This window comes from Diospyros lotus, chromosome 4 (genome assembly GCF_014633365.1).
Source record: "Diospyros lotus cultivar Yz01 chromosome 4, ASM1463336v1, whole genome shotgun sequence".
NCBI classification, from domain to species: domain Eukaryota; kingdom Viridiplantae; phylum Streptophyta; class Magnoliopsida; order Ericales; family Ebenaceae; genus Diospyros; species Diospyros lotus.
In genome coordinates this window covers 28,701,121-28,714,203 of record NC_068341.1, presented here as the reverse complement: position 1 = coordinate 28,714,203, position 13,083 = coordinate 28,701,121, and the positions used below count along the sequence as shown (strand labels likewise).

The window sequence follows — 13,083 nt, the reverse complement described above, 5'->3', positions numbered from 1 at the left end:
TCCTCTCTCTCTCTCTCTCTCTCTCTCAACTGAATCATGCCACTTGTGCCTGCTGGATGTAACTGAATCCTTCCACTTGTGCCTCTTTGTCATGTGCCACAGAATGTTCTCCTTTCTTGTGCCTGGAATAGGTAAAAATTAATGGGTGGCTCATCAGACTGCCTCAGCCTTTTTTTCCCATGGAAAGGCTTAGTTTGGAAGATGCAACACAAAGTTGCTGGGAACAGTCAATAATCTCATTATGGATTGACATAAATGGATTTTGATGTCTTCGAGGGGATTGACGTCCAAATTAGCCAAGGTCTTGAATTGTATTTGATTGCTTGAAAACTAAGCCAATGGCAATTTCATATATATAGAGTTCCCCTAGTCAGTTAGAATTTGTATTCCTCAATTAACTAGGATCTCTAATAAAAAAAGGGAAGCAACTAAGTATCTGATGTAATCTAATCTCTTAATTTAAGGAAAAATATTAAGGAACTTTATCATAATCAACTAGGATTTGTAATTTCAAATCAAAATCAAAGAAAATAATGAAATCCCTCAAATCTGCAGTATATTATCAAACCATCTAAGGGGTACCTCCCTTCTTCTATAGAGAAAAACTTTGCTCATTAGTGCATGATTTCCATTTCACAAGGGCAGGCTGGCTTGCATTGTGAATCTGACAAGCTGGGTCCATCTTGCCATTACCTTTAGTGAATTTGGAGACTGAGTTTTTTTGGTTGGTCTAGTTACTCAAATTTTCTGGATGGAGTTGGTAAAATTTGCCTCTTGTCTTCTATCAAACATTTGAAAGATGATCTCTCTCCTTGTTCCTTTTTGTACCACATTCCTCCTTATATTTCATAGTGACAACTATAAGAAGGCAATGTATGTGCTTAGGGACTCTTTTTTGGGTGGCTACATTCTTGAAATATGACAACTTAATTTGGCTGGTAAACTGAAGCTGTTGAATGGCCTTGGCTTTCTTTTTGAGACAGATCTTATTGAGAACATAGTTTCCTGAGGTATCCTTGGGATAAGTCAATGCTTGGTTATATTCCTCTTCCAAAGTCTAATTTGCCTGTCATAGATCTGCTACCTCTTCATCTCTTTTTTTTTTTTTTTTTTTTTCCGGATTTCCTCCATATACAATAGGGATAACTTATTGAAAGGAAACACCAACACTTGGTGGTTTATGCAAGGGTTTTAGCCGGTTTTCAAAGCTTTTTTGTAAACAATATAATAATAAGCAGTGGAAGAAAACAAGATCACCTTGCAACACCCAGTATCTAACAACCATATGCAATAAAACGAAACCATCCATAGGACGTTTAGAGATTATACCTCTCTGGACGATTCCGTTGCGGATGTGGATGTTGAAATGTAGCCAAGGTAGCTCCTGTCCTCACCGAAGGCAGCTCCTAAATAGTCACGTACTGCTCCAAATGCAATAATCGGATGACCAGTTCGCCCTTTGTTTGCACAAGGGCCCTAGTCAGTCCACGCTCCAAGCAATGGAAGAATCTTGCAAGAAACTTATGTGGTAGCCAAGCTTCTTGCAGGTGATGTGGTTGTAATTTGGGTTTTGAAGAAACAAGGGTCCAAGTCCAAACAGTTTCACTGTTGGAATGGAATGCTACAATAGCAAATACAAGAAGGGAGCAAAGGGAAGCAAGGAGGAGAGGAGGGGATTTGGCTTTCTAGAAGGTGAAGAATAGCTATTAGTCGAGAGAGAGCAAGGTTTCAAAACCCAACAAAAGTTGTTGAGCCTTTTCTTTTCTTCCCTTTTATACTCAAACCCTAAACCTTCACTCATCCTCCAAATCGGACAAAATTGACTAGGAGAGAGAAGGGAAAAGGGACAGAGGTGGAGAGGCATGCCTTTTGCATGTCGTCCTTCCTTTCGTACTCTCCAAATGCATGACTCCCTTTTTCCGTTAAAGAAAACGACAAGAGAACATTCTCGAACTTGACCCTTGCTCGGATTTGGGCAAATGGTCGACCAAATTGCACTGAATCAGGATCGGTCTACTGATTCTGAGCCGGTCAATCGATTCGGGGTGGCGCACTATGGCCCGGTTGGCGCCTTCAAGGCCAGTCGACTACCTATATTCCGTCGTCTCAACTTTTTGTAAATTGTACCTAGGCTTGCCATTATCTCTTAATAGCCCTTTCATTATCTCATAATTGTTAACTCTTAACTGGCATGCTTGTTAACTCTTAACAATTGCTTCTATTAATTAAACTCATTCAGTTAACTCTTAACGGTGTTATCACTAACTCTTAATGATGATCAATAATTAATTACAACATTACATCACTAATCCACCACTATTCTAAGTTCACCATTGAGTAATAATTGGGACACGTCAAACACTTTGACGTTGACCAAACACTTTGATCTACAATGAGGATCTCTCTATCTCTTCGATGTACTAGGAGAGGTCTTGAGTGATAACTAGTATTATGTTAGGACAACTTTATCAGTAATGAAGTCATACTTCAAGTGAGCCTATTAAGGTTTTTGATTCTCATGTATTATAATCCATCCATTGACTAACATCCTGATCGAGTGAGAGCCATGGATTGATCAAACTCACAAAACTAGATAGCTATGCCAAGATCTAGCATGGTGTGATTGAGATGACACTTTGGAACTCTTTTTGACATTGAAAACTCCTTTCCAATCATGTACACCTTGGCCTGGGGTTTAAACAATCACAAACCACTACTGATTGCATAGGATGTTCATCTTACGCTGGAGGTCAATGGATTCCATTGACAATCACCTGTCTCCATACGTCACTGTTACAGATACCTCATAAAGAACATTCCCACTGCGATATATGGGCGGTTCTGCGCAACGGCAAATTTATGACACCAACATACAAGGCAACTGTGTTGCTTTCGGTCTAAGGAGCAGTAACACAATCGAAGCTAGTGATAGATCATTAATCCTCTTAGCCATGTGATATGTCACTTGCGTCACACTCAATAAATGTTCAACCAATATTTACTCACATGTCTACTACATCCATCTTATGAATGCATGTGACTCGGCATCCTTTATCATTAATATCTCATACTAATCAAAGATAGTAGTCCATGTGCCAATCTGTAATGGATTAATCATAGTCCCCTTTTGAGAAATCTAAGGATTGAGAATCACTTTAAGAAATCTTAAATTCAAGGGTCTTTGTCACATATTCTTAACACTTAAATAAGACTTATTAGGAAATATAGGGACTCATTCATATATATATATATGTATATATATATGGGAGAGGCAAGAATGAAGATATGACCATAAAATATGAAAACGTATTTCATTAAAATTTGCAAAATATACATCATTAGTCCCAATTTACATATGCGAGATGTCATCTAAATTTAACATCAAGGCACTAACACTAGTACTTGCTGCTTGGTTTGTTTGATACTATGTCCTTTTAAATGGATCTCAGGTGGCAGGTGGCCTGCCCTTCCACCTTGCTCAATTGCAATTTCTTAGAAATACTTTAGGCTCTAGCTTGCTCTTGGCTGATCATTTTATCTCGCAACAAGTCCTCCAGATGATTATGCCTAATTTCTAAGGGAGTTTTCTCTCTTTTATAGTGTTCATCTTCTCTTCTTGGTGTTCCATCTTATAGACAATGCAAATTGTGCAGGAGGGAAAAAAAAAAAAAACACTCCTTTAGATGGTTGTGTAAGGATCAACCTGGACATCTTATGCAGCATCTACTAGGTCATGCCCTGCCCCTTGCGCGAACTCTATTCACAGGATAGTATAGTGCAGTTGTGAACACCAAGGCCCGCAAGAATACTTGAGACACAAGATCTGAGCAGCCTTCCTTAGGATTTGTGTCTGAACTTAGCAGTTTATAGGTTAACTCTAACGACTTTAATGTTAACCCCTAGTTATGATTATTGAATTATGTACTTTTGGTGAATAATTGGATTGGTCGAACATGGTTATGCAGTAGGTAACAAAAAGTTCCTAAAAGGGGTCTACATAGTCTGGATAATTGACAAAGTGTTCAACTAAGATGTTGACTATAGGCCTATACAAGCAGCTAGTTGACTAGGAGGATTGGCGGGGGCATGTTTTAGCCATAGGAAAGCTATAGTCAACTAATGGTTTGACAATGGCAAATACAATGTCTGGAAATTCGACTGTCAAAGGTGTAGTAGACTAGAGATCAACTATGAAGACTGAGCAACACTCTAGCAAAGTTTGGTCGTAGTCAACTGCAGGTTTAACTATAGCAAGGCATAATGCTTTTGAACTGACTATGGAAGCCATAGTTGACTATAAGGTTAACTATGCCTGTTCTCTGGCTGTTTCGTGAGAATTTTGTTGAAATGGAAATTGAAGCCCATTTCAAGGACTTTCCTAATGGGATTAAATCCACAATTTTGGTATGATGTTAGTCACATTATGTATGGCTTAAATCAATGATTTACAAATAATTTAATGGGCTTTAGATCAATTTAAATGATGAAGGGATTAAGCTTGTTTTATCCACCTTGATGGGAGATAAAAATTTACCAAGTGTTGGAAGATTTAATATGAATTAAGGTGGCTGAATGTGACTGTAAATACACCCTTTCTAATTCCAAATGTCATGGTTGTGATGTAGCTGTTGAATGAATCACGGGATTACACATGATTTGGAGAGGAAGATTGCAAGCAGCCTTTCCAAGAATATATTGGATTCTCTCCAAAGATTAGGAATGTAATCATAGTTTAAAACAGTTTCCTAAATTTGTAAAGTTGTATATATGGTTTCCTTGTTTATTGTGTAGCATATCTTTCCTTTCATAGAACTTTCCTATAGTGTATTCTCTTCCCTATTAATGGGGAATGTATCCTATTGTTCAAGGTACGATTTGATTCTGAACTTCCTTTCTACTCATCAATTTCTACATGGTATCAAAGCCAACCTAAGGAAGTTCTAAAAATCGTTTTTTCAGCCTTCATTGCCTCTGCTACAATCTTGTTTTTCGGCCTTCATTGCCCTGTTTGCTTCCTATCCTTTCCCGATTAATTATATTCCTACAGAATGTCGGAGATCACAGAAGCCACATCTCTCACTCCAGCAAAAGAGGCAATACCTATTGAATCTACGAATGGAGGCCCATCTTCTGGAGAGTTGCCCAGCATGCATCAATCATACCGATTGGATGATGGCAACTACCTCCAATGGTCTCAATTGGTAAGGACTTTTTTGAAGGGAAGGGGGAAGATCTCCCACCTCATTGGACCAGCCCCTAAGTCCTCAGATTCTATGTTTGCTGCTTGGGACATTGAGGACTCCATGTTAATGTCATGGTTGTGGAGTTCAATGCAGCTCGAGGTAAGTAAAAATTACATGTTTTTATCTACAGCTAAGGATATATGGGAGACGGTAAAAATGACATACTCAAAGATGCAAGATGCATCTGTTGTTTATGAGATTAAGACCAAGATTAGTGGCACAAAACAAGGATCTATGAATGTGATAGATTATTATAACAAGATGAATGGTTTTTGGATTGAATTGGATCACTACCAAGACATTAAGATGGTATGTAGTGAAGACACTATTATTCTAACATCAATGCTGGAAAGAGATAGAATAGTAGAGTTTTTGGCTGGACTTAACCTTGAATTTGATCAAGTTAGAGCCTAGATTCTTAGCTGAGAAAAACTGCCATCTTTGAATGGCCAGTTTGTTCCTATTGTTGGGCATGGCAAAGTGAGCCTCACTCCTGTTTTTAAAGTGCAGCATGTTCTTTATGTTCCTAGCCTTTCTACTAATCTTCTTTCAGTCTGTAAATTGACTCGAGATCTCAATTGCAGTGTAACTATGACTGTGTGTTTCAGGATCTGGCCACGAGGAGGACAATTGGTGTTGCTAGAGCACACCAAGGACTGTACTACTTGCAACACCAGCAAATCCATGATTTCCCTACAGGAGATCAGCCTATCCTAACCCATGTTTCCACATCAAATTCTACAAAAGAGGCTGTATGGCTTCACCATCTTAGATTCGGGCACCCTCCTTTTTCTCTATTGAAATCCATGTTTCCTAAACTATTTCATGGTCTTAATATTAGTGAGTTTCATTGTGATGTGTGTGAAGTATCCAAACATCATAGAGTTCCCTATGCTGTCAGTAATAAATTGTCCTTGTTTTCTTTTTCATTGGTACATTATGATATATGGGGACCCTCAAAAATTTCTAATTGTTCAGGGGCAAAATGGTTTGTTTCTTTTATCGTTGATTGCACTGGAATGATTTGGGTTTACTTATTAAAAGAGAAGGCAGCCCTTAGTAGTGTCTTGCAGTCTTTTTACATGATGATTCTCACCCAATTTGGGGTATCAATTCAAAAATTCCGAACTGACAATGGCCGAGACTACTTTAATCACACTCTCAATCAGTTTTTCCAACAAAAAGGAATTCTCCATGAATCCTCGTGTTTTGCACCCCCCAACAAAATGGGATTGCTGAGAGAAAATGAGGCATCGTCTCAATGTGACTCGAGCTCTTTTGCATTTGAGTTCTGTCCCTAAAACCTTTTGGGGTGAGGCTGTGCTAACTACTACCCATTTGATTAATCGAGTCCCCTCTCGGGTGCTTGGAAATCTTAGTCCTCATCACTGTCTTGCTACTCATTTTCCATCTCTCTCTCTTCATTCTCCTCTCCCACTTAAGGTTTTTGGGTGCGTAGCCTTTGTGCATGTGTCTAAACAACACCGGGACAAATTTGACCCAAGAGCTCTTCGTTGTGTTTTCCTTGGTTATTCTTCTACTCAAAAGAGCTATAAATGTTACTATCCTCCCACTCGGAAGTTTGTTATCTCTAAAGATGTTACCTTTGTGGAAAAACAAGCCTTCTTTCGTCCTTGTGTTTCTGGTCACCAGGGGGAGAGTCTAGATGGTGCCTAGGTCTTGCCAAGTTTGGAATCAGTGTTTTAGCCATCATCCACTCAATCCTATGACCCTCGGTCAACAATTTCTCTTCCCATTGATACTGAGTCAGAGTCCCACTAATTCTTTGTCTCCTATCTCTTTTACTCCATGTCCAGCTCCTCAAGAGGTAACATCTCAAGAGTTACTCCCTTCTATCCCAGGTTCTCCTGCAAGGTTCAAAGGGTCACCCTACGTGTATAAAAGGAGGAATAAGCCTACTCAATGTGCTCAACAAGAACCAATTTCCTCCCCACAGCCAGGTATGGAATTCTCTCAATCCATTGAACCTTTGTCTACTACTGACTACACTGATTTGGACCTTCCTATTGCCATTAGAAAGGGAGTTAGGAGCTGTACTAAATACCCTATTGCAAATTTTATTTCCTGCCATCATTTGTCTCCTAAGCACAAGTGTTTTATCTCTTCTCTTGACTCTATAGCTATTCCTAAGACTATGGAGGAGGCATTACAGGATCAGAATTGGGTGCATGCTATGCAAGAGGAAATGAGGGCCCTAGAGAAAAATCAGACATGGGACATGGTGCCTAAGCCAAAAGGGGTGTAGCCTGTGGGTTGTAGGTGGGTATTTAATGTTAAGTATAATGCAGATGGCACTCTAGAAAGGTATAAAGCTAGATTGCTTGCCAAAGGATATACTCAAACCTATGGTATTGATTATTTGGAAACTTTTGCACCAGTAGCAAAAATGAACACTGTAAGAATCCTTCTGTCCTTAGCTAGTTGTTATGGTTGGCAATTGATGCAATTAGATGTTAAAAAGGCTTTCTTACATGGTGATCTAGAAGAAGTCGTCTTTATGGAACCACCTCCAGGTTTTAATAATGGTGTTGCAGGGCAAGTTTGTAGGCTAAGGAAAGCTCTTTATGGACTGAAACAGTCTCCAAGGGCTTGGTTTGACAGATTTTCAAAGGCTATGAAGTCCATGGGGTATTGGCAAAGTAGGGGAGACCATACCCTCTTTATCAAACACTCAAAGAAAGGTAGTCTAACAGCTTTATTGGTGTATGTGGATGATATCATTGTTACAGGGGATGATATTGAGGAGCAACAGTAACTAAAGAAGAATCTAGCTCGTGAATTTGACATCAAGGATCTTGGTAAGCTTAGGTACTTCTTGGGGATAGAAGTAGCCTACTCTAAGGATGGCATTTTTCTCTCCCAAAGGAAATATACCATGGAATTGCTAGAGGAAACAGGGATGCTTGGTGGCAGGACAACAGGCACTCCCCTTTAGAGCCTAATCTTAAGCTGGGAGATTCTAATAGCCCGATTGTGGAGAAAGGAAGGTATCAAAGATTAGTGGGACGTTTGATTTACTTATCTCACACTAGGCCTGACATTGCATTTGCTGTTAGCTTGGTGAGTCAATTCATCCATAATCCTACTGAGGAGCATATGCAAGTAGTGAGAAGAATCCTATGTTATCTTAAGACAACTCCCGGAAAAGGCTTGCTATTCAGACCAGGGAAGGAAATGGAAGTAGTAGGATATCCAGATGCTGATTATGAGGGCTCATTGGTGGATAAGAGGTCAACTACAGGATATTGTGTCTTTCTTGGAGGTAACCTAGTGTCTTGGAGAAGCAAAAAACAAAATGTGGTGGCTCGGTCTAGTGCGAAGGCTGAGTTTAGAGCAATGGCTCTCGGTCTATGTGAGCTACTATGGCTAAGGATAGTGTTGGAAGATCTGAAAATTCCTAGCAATGGACCTATGAAGTTGTGTCGTGACAATTAATCTGCTATCAGCATTGCACAAAACCCGGTGCAACATGATAGGACCAAACATGTTGAGATTGATTGTCACTTTATTAAAGAGAAGTTGGAATCCAAGGAGGTATGCATGCCCTTTGTTACTTTAGCAAATCAGATTGCGGATGTGTTAACAAAAGGCCTACCTATTAAGAGATTTGAAGAGCTTATAAGCAAACTGGGAATGATAGATATTCACTCACCAGCTTGAGGGGGAGTGTTGAATGAATCACGTGATTGCACATGATTTGGAGAGGAAGATTGCAAGCAGCCTTTCCAAGAATATATTGGATTCTTTCCAAAGATTAGGAATGCAATCATAGTTTAAAACAGTTTCCTAAATCTGTAAAGTTGTATATATGGTTTCCTTGTTTATTGTGTAGCATATCTTTTCTTTCATAGAACTTTCTATAGTGTATTCTCTTCCCTATTAATAGGGAATGTATCCTATTGTTCAAGGTACGATTTTGATTCTGAACTCCCTTTCTACTCATCAATTTCTACAATAACTATGATAGATATACAATACAAGGGGTAAATGTGATGCTGAACAGCCAGAAAATTGAGAAGATTGAAGAAAGAGAAGAAGTAGAAGAACAGCCAAGAGAGAGAAACAGAGAAACCATGGAGAAAATCAATAACTCTATTCAAATAATCAAAAAATGGTTGGTGAATCTTCTAAATTCATCATATATTCCTATTTATAGGCAAAATCCAATCCAAATTATAGCTTGATTTTGAAACCCTATCCTAACTATAATAAACAAAGGATAAAATAACAGATAAAACCTACTAAAAGATAGCAATCTAAAATATAAACAAAATATAAACAAAAGATAACATAAAACAAAATAAATAAATGTGAAGCAACTAATATCGTATCATAAAGGGTTAGACAAGGGACAAAAGGCCTAATATGACAGGAAGCTTTTTTTCAGAAATGCTGGAGATCAAACCAGGTTTGAGAAAAGGCTGTTGAGGGTCAGACTTGCGCTGAAACTGATAGTGATGTGGTAGTGTAGTTCCAATTGGAAGGTACAAGATGGAGAAATACATTGGTTCTCCCAAAAGTATTAATATGGATGGACAAGAGTTATACCAATGCTTAAGGCTCATGAAGAAGATTGGACAAAAAATGGATGCTCAATTCTTTCTGATGGTTGGAGGGATTTGGTTTCAAATGGAGACATCTTAAATATTTTTATTGAACTGTCCAAGAGGATTGGTGTTCATCAAATAGATTGATGTCTCTAATGTTGTGAAGAATGTAGAGAGGTTGTTTCATTTACTTAATGAGACAAGCAAATTGGAGAGGCAAATGTGCTTCAAGTGGTGATAGATAATGCCTCCAACTATGTTGTTGCAGGTATTTATTTTAGGTTCTTAATTTCATATCCATCTTCAAAAATGTTTTCTATTATAATTAATTTATAAGGTAGATAACATATTCAAAATTTTCTATTTGCATCGGCCAAAATGTTAGAAGTGAGAAGACCACATTTGTATTGGATGCTATGTACAACCCATCACATTGATTTGATGTTGGAGGATATTGAAAAGTCGCCTGCAATTTATTGAACCTTGAAGCAGGCAATATTCTTTAGTGGTTACATTTACAGCGAGATTAATGTGGTTAATATGATGGGGCAATTTACTGGAGGTACAAAATTGACAAGGTTCACTATAGGCTTTCTCACACTTAAGTCATTGCATACCAGCTATACATTTTTTCCTATTGATTAATTCATTCTGATTGAGGCATTTTTCACGTCTTCTCTTCTCGCTTTCTTGTGATTTTCTTTCTGTTTCACACTAGAAACTCTTGTTTCAGTACAAAATCTGATCATAGTTAGGAGGAAAAAAATCTCTTTCTAATAGTTGCTTCATTTGAAACTAGGATCTAATTGGAGGTCTCCCATCTCTTTCCCTTCTGTTTTGCTCTCTCTTCCAGTAGGCAGAAGCTCCCCTTTTTAATCGACACACCACTAGTTTCACCCTCCTATCTTAAGGTATTTCCATATATTTGAAGAACCTGTCAATCTTTGCAATCCAATATAGGAATTCTTTGATATTTAGGTTACCACTTAAATACGGAATATGTACCTTCAACTTGAACTTGTCTCTATCCCTGTAAACGTTTCTACGATAAACTCTACTATATTTGTCATTCTTGTGATCATCCCTCTGTCAAGCTCTTGGGTTAAGGGTTAGCAATTGGGCGGAATTCTGAGAAGAATTTCGATGAGAAGTAGAATTAGGAAGAGAATGAGATAGGGAGAGAAACGAGGAGGGGAGAGAGAGAAAGAATCATGAAGAATGAGAGATAAAACCGTTTTTTCATCAAACATAACTTCTCCTTCTATAAACGCTTACTTAATAGGCGTATACTCGATCAGTTGGGAGGCTAACTGCCTTTCTCGCTAAGAGTTCCCTATAGTTACAACTTCCATTTATTACACTTCTACCCCCAGGTCATAACACCCTCATAGGCTCCTGTAAGAATTCGTCTTCTATATCATCATCATAGACAAGTTGCCTAATGACGATTTGCAGGACAAAGTCTATCCAAACGGCCATCGCACGCACGAGCAACTTCATCTCCTACAAGTATCGCCTTGTTATCCTAATCTATTGGCACCTAATGCCAGGGCATGTAGGCGATCTGCCATCTCTTCAAAACGCTGCTCTAGACGTTGGAATTAGGGATCCATCGTATTCTCCATGGCCCTCAATGCCACCTCATGATTTGAGGCATCAGTTCCTCAATCATTGCTGCTGCCAACGTTGTCGTCACTTGTCATTGGATTGGGCAAGTTTGCTTGCTCTAATACCAATTGATGCAGTGTGGAAACATAATAACTAGTTTCATGTTGAAATTAAGAATGAACCAATTTGGGAGGAAAAAAGTCTCATATTATTTAAGTTGCTCAATAAACTAAAAATGAGTATTTATAGGCTAAACCCTAAACCCTAATTAGACCAGGTAAAGGAAATCCTAATTAAATTAGAAAAAGGAAATCCTAATTAAATCAGGAAATAGAAAACAAATGAAAGTCATTCCAACTTAAAATAGAAAATCCTAAAACTTTAAAGGTCACGAAATATGCCTAAACGAGCCCTTTTAAAGCTCTATTGTGGGCTCAACGGGCCAATTATTTGGGCTTTTGCTTATTTATTTAGTCTAAATAGTCACTTGCAAGATGTTCCACGTTAGTAAGGAGAAAACCATAACACCTTTCAATTTTTCGCTTGAAGGAAAAACTTGGAAATCTATTTGTGTTTCTCAATCACTTGTTACCCCAAAAGGAGAGAGAGATATAGAAAGAAAGAGAGATGAAGAAGAAGAAAAATATGAATCATGTCTCATTGGCTCTCTCTCCATTGTCTCCCTCTAATTTAATTGTTGTTAGGCACTATCGTTCTCTTCTTCTCCCATTTGTTTTTATTTTCAATTGACATCGAAAGGGTTGCAGAGAAAACACGCATGGAGAGATAAATTTCTACGATGGGTTTTTGGAGATTGATCTCCAAACACCCATTTTGATTTTTGGAGAAATTGATGTCTAGAACCTAAATCGGTGGGGGAGAGAGAGATCCATTGACAACCAAACCTCAAGGTCTTGTCGTCCATTGGAGAGGAGGATCGAAGGAGATGATGTTAGACATTGGAAATGCCACCTTATAAGAGAGAAATTTGAAACAATGTTGATGCTTTAGACTTCTAGTACTTTATTTAATTAAAATTAATTATTGCTACAGTGGTTGATATAATATTAGTTGTTAATTATTATTGTGTTAGTTATTTGTTATGGTAAATTACTTACCATACCCTTGAGGCTTGCTATAGTGGTTGATTTAATTACCCTTATTCTCTCTCTACTCTCTTTTGGCAAAACCCATCTCCAATGACATGACGGTGGCATTGGATCTCTCTCTCTCTCTCCTCCAATTTTTGGAACTTAAGTGGAGTTCCAGTTTCTAGTAACCATAACTTTGATAATCGCTAAAGTTTCAATGTCTAGAATTCGAGTGATTCTTGGTTCCAATCTCTAGAACCCATCATCACTGGTTTAGAGAGAGAGAAAGACCTTTGCAACGCCATCACCATCCTCTTCTTCACTGTCAGCACTGCTATTTTCCCCCCCCCCCCCCCCCCCCTTCATCCCTTTTCCACGAGCCACCCTATATTCAACTAACCACCACTGTTTGCCATTACTGCTGCCATGAGCCACCACTGAACTCTGCCTTCCTCATTTGGGTTTCCCCTAGGTGACGGCCTTTGTGTTTATACAACTACAACGAATTGCTCCCTTTTACTTTAGATCTTGCTCCTTAGGCACCCAACAACCTCTAGATCCAACCATCTCGTC

The 13,083-nt window shown here is 38.6% G+C and overlaps 1 protein-coding gene across 7 annotated transcripts in view; it reads left to right on the top strand.

Annotated features, from left to right (window-relative positions):
* Positions 1 to 13,083, top strand: part of LOC127799509 (sister chromatid cohesion protein PDS5 homolog B) — a 137,556-nt gene that overhangs the window by 52,139 nt on the left and 72,334 nt on the right. The window lies entirely within an intron of this gene.